This window comes from Podarcis tiliguerta, assembly GCF_965153285.1.
Source record: "Podarcis tiliguerta genome assembly, chromosome: 5".
NCBI classification, from domain to species: domain Eukaryota; kingdom Metazoa; phylum Chordata; class Lepidosauria; order Squamata; family Lacertidae; genus Podarcis; species Podarcis tiliguerta.
In genome coordinates, this window is record NC_139538.1 from 28,816,335 (window position 1) to 28,830,857 (window position 14,523).

A 14,523-nucleotide genomic window follows, 5' to 3' on the forward strand; every position below is an offset into this window, starting at 1 on the left:
TACCTACGGGACTGCCTCTCCTGGTATGCCCCACAGAGAAACTTACGGTCTTCAAATAAAAACATCTTGAAGGTCCCAGGCCACAGAGAAGTTAGGCTGGCCTCAACTAGAGCCAGGGCTTTTTCGGCCGTGGCTCCGATCAGGTGGAACACTCTGTCACAAGAGACCAGGGCCCTGCCGGACTTAACATCTTTCCGCAGGGCATGCAAGACAGAACTGTTCCACCAGGCCTTTGGCCAGGGCACAGCCTGACTCCCTCCACTGGCAATCTTCGCAGAGCTCTGGCCCAATGGTTGCCAGTGGCTTGAATTAATTAATTTTATAATGAATGATTTTAAAGTGTTGTTTGTACTGTTTTATTGTTGTTAGCCGCCCTGAGCCCGGCTTCGGCTGGGGAGGGCGGGATATAAATAAAATTTATTATTATTATTATTATTATTATTATTATTATTATTATTAAGGAGGTCCATATCCTGTGGTTTACATCAAATGTCCAATGACCAAAGATCAGGGCTGGCTCAAGACATATTTTTGCTTGAGGTGGAGTAGCCAAAGTTTCTTCCATACCTCAGTCAAGGCGCGCATTACCCTAGGGCAGTCAAAATATTTTTGCTCTTGAGGCAGTCGGACTGGGAGTAAATAACTAACAATTTGTTGCCTTTTCCATGTCACTGAAAATCAACTGCCTTAGGTGCAGCCTCAGTCGGCCAAATGATAAGCACCAGTCATGAGACATACTCAGCCAGACCAAAAAATTGCATTAAAAAGTAGAAATGTATCTCCCAGTCACACTGTTGTACCTGGAAATGTCAGGGGTTGAATTTGGGACCTTCTGCATTCCAAGCATAGGCTCTGCCACTGAACTATAACCTTTTTGAAAGGAAGATAACGAAAATTATGCTAATTATGAGACAAGCTGAGAAAGGGGCATGGGAGGAAGGGGTTGGGGAGGGTCCTGATAGCTACACAGTTGATATGGTTACCAAGACCAAAATGTGGCCAAAATGTGTAGATCTCTGATTTTAAACATATTTTCATGATGCTTGAAGTGAAATAGGTAATGAAGAAATGTCTAGATATTGTAAAGGATTTCCCCCCAGCTGCAGTAGATACCAAACTTTGTAATCTTGAACTAAAAGGAATGATAAAGTTGAGATTCGATAGGTATAGGACTATGCAGCATGATTGCAACCCACAAAGATAAAGTGAAAACATTTTATGAATGAATAATAATTGATCAGAGGGGGATGTGTACACGGGGAGGCATCAAGGAAGTTTGGGTGTTCTAAAATTGTAACCTGCCTCAGGTGCCTTGGTAGCAATCCATTCACTGAATCTGTCCTTATCATCACCTCCATAATTAAAGCTACAATGGAAACATCACATTTCTTAACATTTTTTTTCTTACTATTGCTCCTCAACCAACCTTCTGTGACTTCAGAATACGATCTTGGATTTGGGCTTTATGGAAACGTTTGTCAAGAATGTCATAACCACAAAACGACGGTTGTAGCAGTATATGCTAAAGACCTTTTGGCAATGCAATTAAGCATAGTGTGACTCTCTGGCATGAGTAGCACTGGGATTAATCTCTTCAACCAAGGGAAAAAAACCCATCAGATGAAAAGGCAATGAAGAAAATCATCAGCCGCAAGGTCTCCTTCTGTCATCACCAGAGCCAACAATGGTATGTGCTTTGTCTTGCTTTTTATTTTAATAAAAAATGAACTTGGTAATACAGTCAAAGATCTACAAGTCAAAGTATTAATGGCCATGTTAATTAAGTTAAATTTCTGCTATCTAGCTGTCTCCCCCTCTTGACCACATTCTTGGAGGCCATAAATATATGAAGGTTTAAGAAGAGTTCAGATGTGCCTCTCTGAATGTTATTTGGGTTGGGAAGTTGATTCATTTAAGGACTCAGACACCACTTTACATTCAGAGAATACCCAAGCTGTGTACAGAAATGTTGGCACCCATCCGTCTCAAAAGACAACGGAGTGTGCCTCTGGGGATGGAGTCAAATTGCTAGAGAACCAAAGCATCCACTGTGGCTGAGGAGACTGGTAACTCCTAACTGCTGCCTCCCGTGTTGTTTTTGCTGTGTTAGCAGCACTGAAGTGACCTCTCTGGGGCTCAAGTCCGGGCAGTGTATACAGAAATATGAAATGAATTACCATGAATTGTCCTTTCGAATTGTCACTCTTTTATATGATCAAATCCTTTTATTAATTTTTTTTTTTAATGTCCCAATCTGTTTCTCTTCCAGGCATTTGGTAGCCCAAGAAAACAGTTCCAGCTCCTTCTAGAATCACCTGGGGTGTTCTCAAGGCAATCGCACGTGAACCCTTAAGTATTTTGCTCATAAGGTATTCATTGTCAGATGGTGTGCTCTGTGCAAGTCAGAGAAAGTTAATTTCCTTGGGGGAAAGACACATCGAGTGAGTAGGTACCAGAGGGCTTGGTTGCTTCAAGGGCTTCAAGCAGAAATCCGATTCCCAAGTCGCTTTAGCACATGTTTTCTTTCTTGAAAATTCTGCCGTCAGCTCAATTTCCACAACTTTAGAGTGAGCGTATTCATTTGAACTCTAAAGTGTGCATGCAGGCATGATTTATATCTATCCTCCTAAGCATTTCCCCACAGTATTCTTTAGACGTTTGCTCCATTCAAGCCAATGTACAAACAAAACAAGGGGGAACTCATATGAAGTGAAGTCTCTGCCACAAGGCGATTCAACTTCACTTAAGGTTTTGCTTATAAGTGGTTTAAATCTATCAAGTGTTCACCCAAGCGGTTGCCTTAAAAAAAAATCTTAATCCATATAGCAGTAATCTTTTTCTAAAACAAAAAAAAATCTGGAAAAAATGATTGCAAACAAACAAACAAACAAACAAACAGAAAAGATATCTTTTTTTGTTTCATTTGATAAATTAAAATAGTCTGTTGACAAAATTACACAGTGAAAAATGTTGTTAATATTTATTTTGCACTTGTTTTTTTAAAAAAATATCAAAACATGTTATAATAGGAACAGTCTATGTTTCTTAAAGATAATGATTTCATTTCAACTATAGAGAAAAAGGGCAACTTATTTTGTTTCTGTAGTGGCTGTTTACAAAGGTAAGATTGATCAGGTAACAAGTTCACAGCAAAAAAAAAAAAAAAAAAAAAGTCCAAAAGCAGAGCAACACCCTTGAGGCCTTAAGTGCCTGTCATATCTAAATGTAGAGCTTGCCAAATAAAGACATACCTCACTGGGATAAGTGGCTTCATATGTTGCTTGCTCTTTGCATCACAAAAGCCCTACCACCAGCAGCAAAATCCATTGCTTAACTGACCCTTTAAGATGATGGGGTAATTTTTCTGAGACAATGGTCAAGGGTGATGGAGGGCTGTTGTCCAGCAGCATCTGGCGGGCCACAGGTTCCCTCCCCTGGGTTAAAGGGAGAATCCAAAGGAGAGGTGGAGCCCAATCAAGAAGGAACTATCTCCTTGAGGAGACACACTTCAGCGTCTGTTTCACACAGGGCTTAGCTGAACAATGGAATATCCTATCACACATTGTAGTGATGGCCACCATCTTGAAGGCTTCAAAAGGCATTTCATGAAGGACAAGGCTGGCAGTGGCTGCTAGCCATAATGACCACGTTCTACCTCCAAAGTTGGGGTCAGTAAGCCTCTGAGGATCAATTGCTAGGGCTCACAAGAGTGCTGTTGAACTTGCATTTTGCTTGTGGGCTTCACATGGACAGCTGGTTGGCCACTGTGAGAACAGGATGCTGGACTAGATGGGGCCTTTGGTCTGATCCAGGTCTTAATGGACCATTGTGAGCATTGAATGGGGGCAAAGCACAGATCCATGTTCTCCATAGTGGCCATCAGATTTCAGGCTCCTGCCACAGTGCATTATCTGTTTGTGGGACTAAAAGACGAAAACGGAAGGTCCATATTTGGATCTGCTCCCGCAACATGCACATATGGATGCAAGAGTGAATGGATCATGCCCTGTTATTCAGCATAATAACATTAATAATAATAATAATAATAATAATTAATAATTTATTTATACCCCGCTCTCCCCAGCCAAGGCCGGGCTCAAAGCAGCTTACAAGTAATAATAAAAACAAGTAGAATGATTACAACTTAAAAACAAAATTAAAATACAACATTAAAATATTGAAACATTAAAATATTAAAATGTAGCCTCATCGCAGGAGGAGAAGGAAAGGAAAAAAGAAAGAGAGGGAGGGAATCAAATTGGCTCCAAGCCAAAGGCCAGGCGGAACAACTCTGTCTTATAGGCCCTGCGGAAAGAAATCAGATCCTGCAGGGCCCTGGTCTCATGAGGCAGAGCGTTCCACCAGGCTGGAGCCAGAGTTGGAAAGGCCCTGGCTCTGGTTGAAGCCAATCTAACTTCCTTAGGGCCTGGGACCACTAGGGTGTTGCTATTTATGGACCTTGAGGTTCTCTGTGGGGCATACCGGGAGAGGCGGTCCCGTAGGTACGAGGGTCCTAGGCCGTGAAAGGCTTTAAAGGTCAAAAGCAGCACCTTAAATCTGACCCTGTACTCTACCGGGAGCCAGTGCAGTTTGAAAAGCACTGGGTGAATATGCTCCCATGGCAGAGACCCCGTGAGGAGCCTCGCTGCAGCATTCTGCAGCCAGGTTCTCAAAAACAGTAAAACTATTGAGAATAAACCCAAGAACTCTAAGTTGACTTGGTTGTGGGTCAGACTGCCTGCATGATAGAATTAGATAACTCACGCTGAAAATAAGAGGAAGGGGAAAAAATCACTTCTTGCTTTATAAGGAGTTTCAGAGTTTTCAAAATAGAACACAGCAGATTTTCAGTGGGAACGAGTGAATTTAAAACTATTTTAGATGTTTTTACCATAAAGACAGCTCAACCTCTCTTGAGCCTAAGATAACATCTTCAAGGGGCATTATGTACCTAACTGACATAAATAAAATATTTTAATTACAGCTAATAAGGATTGGATTTTTGTTTCTGAGCTCCATAATGTCAAATTTGGCAAGCTGCTGGAAGGAATCTGCACAATAGGTTTTTCTATAACTCACTCCGACTGCTATGTTCATGTCAGTTTGACCTTGTAAAGAACACATTGTGCTTAGAGTCTAAAAAGCACATTCTAACCAAATGTTCTTGCCTACAGACTTTTCCCAAAACTTTTAGAGTGCAATTTGTTAGTACCGCAGGAGAATGAAAGCAAAAGAGAGAATCATAAGTCTGGTTTGTACTTTTAACTTCGTCTAATGTAATGCAAGGAGAGAGCTCATTTGCATTTGCTTATGGGTGGAATTGTTCCGATTTTGCATTTGCTACATGATCACTCCACCCCAAAGCTTCTTTTTGTGCTGCAGCGTATAAGATTGTAAGGTCCCCGTACTGCATATATTTACATATGCAGCGAATGTCCCATTAAAGTCAGCGTAACTCACAGAACTGCAACTATTTGCAGCCTTCCAGCGCTATGACTTGATTACTCCCAACCTTTTGCCTGCGGGCGTGTTTGTTCCACCCCAATGAAGGAGGAAGACTCTAAATAATTCCTCCCAAAGGGAGAGAGGGGAGAACTTTTCCATATGGCCTTTATTAGGCCTCAGGGAAGGGTTACCTATAAAAGATGGCCTCTCCCTGAGTTCTTCCTGTTTCTTAGTTGTGGCACTTCACCCTTTGAATAGCTTGGCCAGTTGCCACTTGGAGCTTATTAGGAATTTTCCAGTGCATGGACTGCATACCCCACAAGTTTCCCAGGAAAAGGGGACACCCTGTTTTTTCACATGATAGCACAGCAACCATCTTGGGTGCTGTGAGCTTGCATGATTTCAGACCACGACCTCGCCTCCCCAAAATGCTTTTTTCAGGGCCGCAATCTCACAAACACAGCAAAATGTGTGTTTTGGGGTACTGTGCAAGCAAGAATGGAGGAATGGAGGCAGTCCTGAAACCCTTTAAGCATTTCTTTTTATAAAAAACCCCACTGTTTCCATTTGCAATTTAATGCAACAATGTATACACTTTCCATTTAGTGATCTTGTCTGTAAAATTTATAGCCAAATCATATCTATCTATAAATTTGTTCCCTTTATGGGACATTTATGAAGTCCTCATTCTGATTGTTGTCCAATATATCTCCACTTCACTTAAGTATTTTCACCTTCCACTTGTATTTCTGTTTTAGCTTTGTTGCTTGCTTACACTTTTTTATTGTAAGAAAGTACAGTGGTACCTCGGGTTACACATGCTTCAGGTTACATACGCTTCAGGTTACAGACTCCGTTAACCCAGAAATAGTGCTTCAGGTTAAGAACTTTGCTTCAGGATGAGAACAGAAATCGTGCTCCAGCGGCACAGTAGCAGCATGTCCAACCTTTAGAGGATGGGAGAAGCTCAGGAGTGGGGAATACATTGAATGCTACATTGTGATGTTGGTGCTGTGTATATGTGACTGGAATCTGATTACAGTGGTGCATTGGGTTAAGAACTTAATTCGTTCTGGAGGTCCGTTCTTAACCTGAAACTGTTCTTAACCTGAAGCATCACTTTAGCTAATGGGGCCTCCCGCTGCCACCACACAATTTCTGTTCTCATCCTGAAGCAAAGTTCTTAACCCAAGGTACTATTTCTGGGTTAGCAGAGTCTGTAACCGGAAGCATCTGTAACCCGAGTTACCACTGTATTAACGTTTTGTATGAATGGTGGGATGAGTTTCTGTACAATTTCCCTAAGTGGTTGTGGGAATGTGTGTTTATGAAATGAGACACATTGATGTGATTTGGGGACAAGGGTGTGTGTGTGTGTATTGCACCCACCCACTTCATTCAGATATGCAATAACCCACTTTTTTTTTTTACACAGTTGAATGTCTGAATGAAATGGTTCATGAGGATGGTGAGGGATGAATGATATGAGTATATATCTGAATGGTAGAGACTGAACAGAGGCAAATGCTCAGCTGCTATCCTTCTTGGAATATACTGCATAGTATATATTTATCTCCTTATCCTTGATACATAATTTATCAGAGGAAACTTTAAATGTCTTTCAAGTTTTTAATTTTAAACCAGATCCTCACATTCCTTTGCCAAGCAGCCATATCCATCAAAAGTCTCAGGAACCACAAGAAAGCACCCGGTTTCCTTGTTCTGACGCTCGGCTGGACAAGCTGGCAAAACCACTGTCAGAATTATGTAAAGTTGTAAATAACTAAGTTTTTAGCTCACAGACTAACACTTCATCCAGATGTGATGCAGAAACCACCAAAAGTTGTCTTCAGATATAGATCTCTATTGAGGCCCCAATGAAAGGAACTGTGGAGTAACCACAAAGCTGTGAGATCATTTATGATATAAACAACCGTGACAATAATGATTTACTTAAACACTATCAGTTGGCCAGAGAACCATATTGTATGCACGCAGAGAGGGAAGTAGCTTAATTCTCTAAGATGAAGTATTAAATATGTTGTCTCCTTCTGACATCTAGTGCTTTGGAGAGAGATTAGTGGCACAATGCTATGTATTCTTCATGCACTAGGATAGTTGTGCCAGATTCATATTCACTAAATTTGTTCCCAAACTCTTTGTTGGTGGTTCCCAAAATTGAAAAATAGAGAGACTGTGTATCAAACACAACGGCTTCATTTTATGAACTGTGTGGTGGCATTAAAGAAAGATTTAGCGATTGTAATTTATTCCAGATTTTTGCTAGAATAAAAGAGTATATTTTCTTAGATGTTTAGCAAGTAGGGATGGAAGTTGACGTAACTTTGTTAACTCTGAATGACTTTGGTATTCAAATGTAAGAGTTTACTTCACCTTCATGTGTAATTTCCCATTTGCTAAATCCATCCTGCAGGTTTAAACAAAGATGTGACCTTAGCTAGGAGAATGTCTTTCACCTTACCTCTAAGGGTCCAGTATTCAACAACTGCTTGAACAAGTACCACTCCACTTCTTGTAAGTTTGCAGTCTTCCCAGTGCTATTTTTCTAGAAAAAGTGGTGTCGGAACCAGTGCTCTTTTTCTAGAGATACTCAAGGCTATGAAGTACAGTGGTACCTTGGGTTAAGAACTTAATTCGTTCTGGAGGTCTGTTCTTAACCTGAAACTGTTCTTAACCTGAAGCATCACTTTAGCTAATGGGGCCTCCTGCTGCTGCCGCGCTGCCAGAGCATGATTTATGTTCTCATCCTGAAGCAAAGTTCTTAACCTGAGGTACTATTTCTGGGTTAGCAGAGTCTGTAACCTGAAGCGTCTGTAAACTGAGGTACCACTGTACTGGCCTCCCCCACCCCCCCAATAAGGTTAAAAGTGTGTTGCTTACTGTAATAACTTCATGGTGAGTACTGCCACATTTTCCCCTAACAAAAAAGCACTGCCCAGAGCTCACCATGGATGCACCCCTTTTGCCCACCCAAGAGGTGCGGGAACTGAGTTTTCGGCTGGGGAAAAAAAAGCCCCGAGTCCTCCTATTCCACTGGAAAATCTGGCCTCACCCTGTATCAATCTCTTTTACAAATATGACCACCTAGCAAATGACCAGCACCTTGCTCATGGAATGGTGCAATGTTTTGAAGACCTTGCTGTGAAATCCAGAGATAGCTAAAATGCCCATTAAAGTTCCTGGGAAAGTTCTGGTTTGCCAGCTAGGAGAGTACAACCATCAAACTAAAAATCTCAGGTCTGATAGGTAATCCCAAAGCTCCGAGAATGGTGACAAGTCTATATAATATTAGGGAAAGCCTTTATGGGGCAGATTTCATGAGGCCAGAGCATCATAAATAGAGACCCCTTGTGTGTTTCCTTTGCATCAAGTATAGAACTCTTCTCGCTTCCAGCTTTCAATCCCCTCCTTCAGTATTGCAATATATTAGCCAGCTGATCCTTTAATCTCAATGTGCCAAACTGGAATCTTTGTTCTCGAGCAATGCATCTTTTCCTAAAGCCTGCATGCTGTCTCAGAGGCTTATTGCAATCTCTGCTGTGACTCCTAAGGTATTTAATATAATGATTTACCCGGAACCAAGATATGCCCAACTTCTCACAATTTGAAATTTGCACTTGAAACAAATTCAGACTTGTTGGGTTGACTGAATCTTTTTTTTCTGACATTCCTCAGCAACAGCTATTTATTATTTAATACTACTGAATCCCTAAACCTGGCTCTTTTGGTTTTGTAAATCTGTCAGCATCCACAATAGTTGGCATTTAACCATCAGAGAAAGTTGAATTCGGCTTTATCATGTTATCAGAGCTACTTGCTTCTGTCTAAGGAAGTTTAACCTATTTTAGAGGTTATTCTGTCATACTCAGCCACAGGGATTAATTTGGGTCTCAGAACCTGTTTTCAGCATTCTAATTCAACACAATAACATGTAAAATGATATCAATTGATGGAGCCCCTTAGAGCATGTTATGGTGCCTTTCTGGGAAACCTGCGGCCAATGTCTCTACATTGAAGCCAGCCAGGAAAATGTGACATTTTTAGTTTTAAACACTGGTGTTTTTTTTTGACTGGCTGCCTTATTGATTGTTGCATAAGGCATGTTGTGATCAGGTTATAAATATTAAAAATAAATGACTAAAATGAGCCAAAGGAATCTCACCCATCACTATCTATGGTACCTATAGTGTTTTATCTGAAAGTAAGGCTGTCATCAATAGAATTCTCACAATGGAACCCTAGAACCCTAGATTGTTTCCACACATACATGAGTTTCTAGCTAGATCAGGGTAATGATAATAAATGCCCCATATTTCTTAAAGTGTTTGGTGGACCACACTGTTTGTGTTTCTGCTGTTTGTGATTTTATAATGCTGAATGGCAATAATTACAGGATTCTGAAAATTGCATATTCCAGACAGTCAAAGAGCTATAGATGTACAACATGTACAAAGATGAAAAGAGCTAAATTAATATCTAATAAAGTAACGTTGCCATTGTCATAAAGGCTGAAGAGCTACAAGCCAATATTTTCCTTAAATAAAAAGGACATTCCAAAAATGGTTTCTGGAATATCAAAAGCATGTTTAAGCCACTTTGTGGAACTTTAAAATAATAAAAGCAAAACAGATTGAAATAAATCAAATGTAATTGAAGTCTAAACAAAGAAGGGCTGAAACCATTAGACATATGTGCCATTAATTTGACACAGACTAATATTTTAAAGTCAGGACATAGTTTCTCTTGGAATATTTAGCATAAGGTATTATTAACACCAGACACCCAAAGGGGTGTTTATTCCAATCATGTAGAGATTTATTTTATTATCTGTTAGTTCACTTACAATCTGTATGTAGGAACACATGGAAAGTAGGAAACTTGCACTTGAGGAAATAGTCATAAGCATATACAAAAAGAAATATATTGAATATTAGAAAATAGTCACCTAGTATATATTGCCTAATATGTGTTCAAACATAGGAAAATCCACCAGAAGAAGCAAAGGGCAGCGGCACAGATTTGTGTTTTTGATGTTTCCCCCCAAAATGTTTATTTTTCACATGACGCACTCAGAGCAGGTGTGAATATTTTCCACTCAGTTTTAAAACTCCTTATTGTCCTTGAAAAAATTTAATGTATTGGGGAGGCGGGGTGGGGTAGGGTAGGGTATGCAACCACTAGTAACCTTTAGGAATTAAGCTATGAATAAAGCGTTTAGATTTTTTAAAAAAATGTAATCTTTTTATTTTTTCAAAAACCTTGTAGAACTATTTGTGAGTGCATGATTGTTTAATTTTCAGGTTCTGCTTATCTGCAAAAAGGTCCTTATTTTTCTTCTGCAAGGAAGTATTTTACTATGTGTCTTAATGCCCTTTTCATTGTTGGGAATATTAATTGGCATGTTGATAAGTCCCCCACCCCACACAGTGTTTTAAAAGTTTCCATTACATGCATTTAAAGGAAATTTTACATCTAGGTTCAGACCCAACATGTCTGCTATGTCAGATTAAGGGACATTGAAAAGCAAAACATCGAGTCAGCTGTAAATAAAATTTCCTCCCTCAAGTTTTATTGTTTAAATCCAACAGATAACAGGGTCACTTACATTTCAAAATTAATAATTCCAGTCCAACGCAGGGCCTTTATGTTAGCCTGACTGAAAGTTTCTCCCTCAGCTTTTGTCAAGGGCAGATATTTAAACATCCCCAAAAACAACAGACATTGCAGATGTTTTTTTGAATATGCTGGACACAGTAGAACATATTCTTTTCTACTGTCCACTGTACAACCAGCTACATCATGGCAGAATGAAAATATCAGATTCCATCTGTCTGACATTAACCTGGAGGTAACTGCAAAGGTGGCTGTGTTTTTATCAATAGTATCTCTTAGAGTGGCAAATGGCACTATTTCGTGGGAAGAAACTTCAATGAAACCCCTTGTTATTACCGTATTTTTCGCCCTATAGGACGCACTTTTTCCCCTCCAAAAATGAAGGGGGAATCTGTGTGCGTCCTATGGGGCAAATACAGGCTTTCGCTGAAGCTTGGAGAGCGAGAGGGGTCGGTGCGCACCGATCCCTCTCGCTCTCCAGGCTTCAGGAAGCTATCAGCAAGCCTGGGGAGCCCACGGGAGTTCCCTCGGGGCTCCCCACGCTGCAGATAGCAGCCTGCTGCCTGGCGCGCGGGGTGCCCTGAAGCAGAGCGCCCCGCGCGCCGGACAGACATCCGCAGCGTGGGGAGCCCTGCGGTTTGGAGAAGTAGTAGTAGTACATGTCTGCTATAACACACAGTGTCAGATTGAATGCTAGGAAGAATGTATAGCTACCATATACTCACAGGGGAACCCACAAGAATGTAGAAGAGCCTTCAGAATTTCTTCTCACCAGTGCTGAAGCAATGATTCTTCAACATCAACTTTGTTGGACTGGTCATGTTGTGCAGATGCCTGATGATCGTCTTCCAAAGCAACTACTCTATTCCGAACTTAAAAATGGAAAGCGTAATGCTGGTGGTCAACAAAAGAGGTTTAAAGACTGTGTCAAGGCAATTTTTAAAAAATATAGTATAAACACCAACAACTGGGAAACACTTGCCTGCGAGCACCCCAGTTGGAGAACAGCCTTTACCAAAGGTGTCATGGGCTTTGAAGACGCTCGAACTCAAGACACAAGGGAGAAACGTGCTAGGAGGAAGGCACACTTGGCAAATCCACACCGTGATCAACTCCCACCAATGTCTCCACTGTGGAAAGATGTGTGGATCCAGAATTGGCCTCCACAGTCACTTACGGACTCATTGTTAAAACCGTGTTTATGGAAGACAACCTTACTCGACTACGAGTGATCGCTAAAGAAGAAGAAGATTTCTTCTCACAGCAGCAATGGGGTCATCTGGAAGACAGGCTGGTCTGGTACATGATCCCTTTGTTAGATAAGCTAGGTTCAGACAATCACTGGCCCCAGGTAGTAGTAGTAGTAGTAGTAGTAGTAGTAGTAGATAAATAAAGTCATCCAGTAAATATTATGGCTGTGAATCCAGGTCTTCTCAACCAAAGTCCAACATGCAGGCTACCACACAACCCTTTGCTATTTCTTGCACTTTTCAACTTTCCATGGGGATGTGGCTCTGTAGTGTCTTTGGGAGTATGACTCTGGGGGCTTTGAAATGAGCCCCTGCATTTCAAAATTTACCATTGCACTACTGCTTACTCAGATCTCTTCCCAATAAAGTTTTGCTTATCATAGCAAGGAAATTAAGGGACAAAAGATAAACCTATCTTGTCTTCCTCCAGAGAAGGATTTTAATATTTCTTGTGAACCATTTCGTATCGCTTTCATCACCTGTTTTTGTTGAGTTATATTGATGACCCTGTTTGTTTCCACCAACATACAACTACAGTGGTACCTCAGGTTACAGATGCTTCAGGTTACATACGCTTCAGGTTACAGACTCCGCTAACCCAGAAATAGTACCTCGGGTTAAGAACTTTGCTTCAGAATGAGAACAGAAATCGCACGGTGGCAGCACGGCGGCAGTGGGAGGCCCCATTAGCTAAAGTGGTGCTTCAGGTTAAGAACAGTTTCAGGTTGAGAACGGACCTTGAGAAAGAATTAAGTTCTTAACCCGAGGTACCACTGTATAGCAATGTTGGAAGGAATATTGTTGGAAGGAATGCACTGTCTGGGTTCCCACCCAGCCAGCCAGGTTCTCATTTATCATTATGTACAAACATTCATGCTTCTGGTCCATAATGGCATTATTTATAAACGACAGAGAAAAATGGTCAAGGGTATGTGACATTAAAACCTAAACACAAACTAGCACAAGAATGGGCCAAGCTGTAATCAAAATAGACCTAACTATATCAGGAGTGCTCTGGTACCCTATTCTTGTTCCAGTCAGATATTTTCCTTCATTGGCTTAGTTTCATTAAAGGGAGTGCATTTTTTCTTGTGGGTTTTGTTTTGAATTGAGGAAAGAAAGTTCAACAAGGTAATTGCGTGTTGATCCATGTTAAAGAATTTTTAAAAATACTGCCCTGGAAAGTTGAATAATGTTCGTCCATAATGCAGGCAAAGGATGGAAAGTGGCAATTATGATGCAGAAAGAAGATATTATCGAAGGCCAAGACCTCTGATATTTCTGAATTGTTGGTAAAATATGGGGGACTGGCTGCTATTGAACTTTTATTAAAGCCGAGATTTATCTCTGGCAATTTGAGCCAGCCAACCCAGGCTCATCCAGAGATAAATCAACCCTTTGTATAATATTCTCTGCCTAAGGTAAATCTGAAGAGGTAGTTCTTCAGAGCTTAGTGGCACGGTGAATGCACCATTAATTATTCTTCCCTTTCACATTATCCATGCTCTTAACTTGAGGTATGGTGTGTTTGAGGACAGAAGACATCCTGTCAAAATCAATGTTCTGTGTCAGCATTCTGTCTGGGTTCCTCACCACCACTTTTCTCTCTCTCCCAAAGTTTAGTGTTGAAAGACAAATGCACTTTGGAAGAAGGACCTTGAGGACAGAAGCGGAAAGAAATTTTGGAGGGGATCAACCTCACATTCTCCACCTGTTGCCATTGAAAGCTGTACAGTGGGCCAGCAGACACAAAGGAAAACACGGGGAATGTGTATAAAGAAAAAGTTCTAGCACATTGGCAGGTTCAAATGTTGAGTAGTAATAGCAGTAGTACTCAAGGTTTAGGTAATATGAAGAAGAGGAAGAAGAAGAAGAAGAAGAGGAGGAGGAGGAGGAGGAGGAGTTTGGATTTGATATCCCGAAGGAGTCTCAAAGTGGCTAACATTCTCCTTTCCCTTCCTCCCCCACAACAAACACTCTGTGAGGTGAGTGGGGTTGAGAGACTTCAGAGAAGTGTGACTGGCCCAAGGTCACCCAGCAGCTGCATGTGGAGGAGCGGAGACATGAACCCTGTTTACCAGATTACGAGTCCACCGCTCTTAACCACTACACCACACTGGCTTTATTAACAGTAGCAATGAAGACATTATTGATTTTTTTTTTGTCACTTTATATTTCCTGTGACTCAGAACAA

General features: G+C 40.9%; 1 long non-coding RNA gene across 3 annotated transcripts; it reads left to right on the plus strand.

The window, feature by feature from the left end:
* Window positions 1-3,341: 3,341 nt before the first annotated feature.
* On the plus strand, window positions 3,342-14,069 carry LOC310678744. Of its 3 annotated transcripts, none has more exons than XR_014511923.1 (3): window positions 3,342-3,668; window positions 7,880-7,963; window positions 13,948-14,069. It is a non-coding gene; the product is annotated as an uncharacterized lncRNA (long non-coding RNA). The 3 variants fall into 3 exon arrangements; XR_014511924.1 differs by having other exon boundaries at window positions 7,880-7,980; window positions 13,953-14,068; XR_014511925.1 differs by having other exon boundaries at window positions 7,880-7,980; window positions 13,948-14,028.
* Window positions 14,070-14,523: the final 454 nt, after the last annotated feature.